This window comes from Nicotiana attenuata, unplaced genomic scaffold (genome assembly GCF_001879085.1).
Source record: "Nicotiana attenuata strain UT unplaced genomic scaffold, NIATTr2, whole genome shotgun sequence".
Lineage (NCBI taxonomy): Eukaryota > Viridiplantae > Streptophyta > Magnoliopsida > Solanales > Solanaceae > Nicotiana > Nicotiana attenuata.
Genome location: NW_017670677.1, coordinates 398,428 through 399,491, shown reverse-complemented (window position 1 = coordinate 399,491; position 1,064 = coordinate 398,428).

The window sequence follows — 1,064 nt, the reverse complement described above, 5'->3', positions numbered from 1 at the left end:
ACTATCCACTAGTCGACTACCTTCACCCCTGTGATCTGGGAGGGGGTTATTGCGGACATTAGGCGTAGCCTCCTTCGCCTGGATGATCTTGTTGTCAATCAAAGCCTGGATTTTGTCGTTCAATGTGCGGCACTCATCGATAATGTGCCCTTTCATGCCCGAATGGTATGCACAAGTCTTATTTAGTTACATTCGGATGATTTCTCCGTGGCCACAGCAGGGATAGGAGTGACGTAACCAGCAACCTTCAACCTTTCATATAGCTCGTCGATAGGTTCAACAATGGCAGTGTATTGTTTGGGTGGTTTGCGGTCAAAATTAGGTCGCGGTCTTGGGTAGTTTTGACGAGTTGGAGGTGACTGAAAATGAAATGGTTGGGAATTATAGGTGTGATAGGCAGTGGCTAGGTGTGAATATCTAGGGGATGAGGGTTGATATGTAGGTGGAGGTAACGGTTGATATGTGGATGGAGATGATGGTTGATAGGTGGGTGGAGGTGCTTGATATGCAAGTGGGGAGGTTTGGTATACGAATGGAGTTTTGGGTCCTTGGGCGACCATTACTGCTCCCACGTCCTTCTTCTTAGATATACCCCCTGACTGCAATGCTTTACTAGTGGCCTGCAATGCCTCAAAGTTTGTTACCATCCCGCTCTTGATGCCTTCTTCGATCCTTTCGCCAAGTTTGATGATATCAGAGAACTTATGGTTTTTAATAACCATCAACCTTTCATAGTATTGCGGATCCTGTGCTCTAACAAAGAACTTGTTCATCTGTTCCTCGTCTAATGGCCGCTTCTGACCTCCAACGAGTAGTATACTCACAGAAAGTCTCGGTGGGCTTCTCCTTGAGGTTCTGAATGTAGAAGACATCTGGTGCATTCTTTATGTTGAACCTGAATCGGTCCATGAAATCAGACGCCAGACTCACCCAGTTGGACCATTTCTTAGGATCCTGGCCGATGTACCAGGACAAGGCATCTCCCGTAAGACTCCTCATAAAAAGCTTCATCCAGATCTTTTCATCTTTTCCGACCCCGACAAGCTTGTCACAATAGGTCCTTA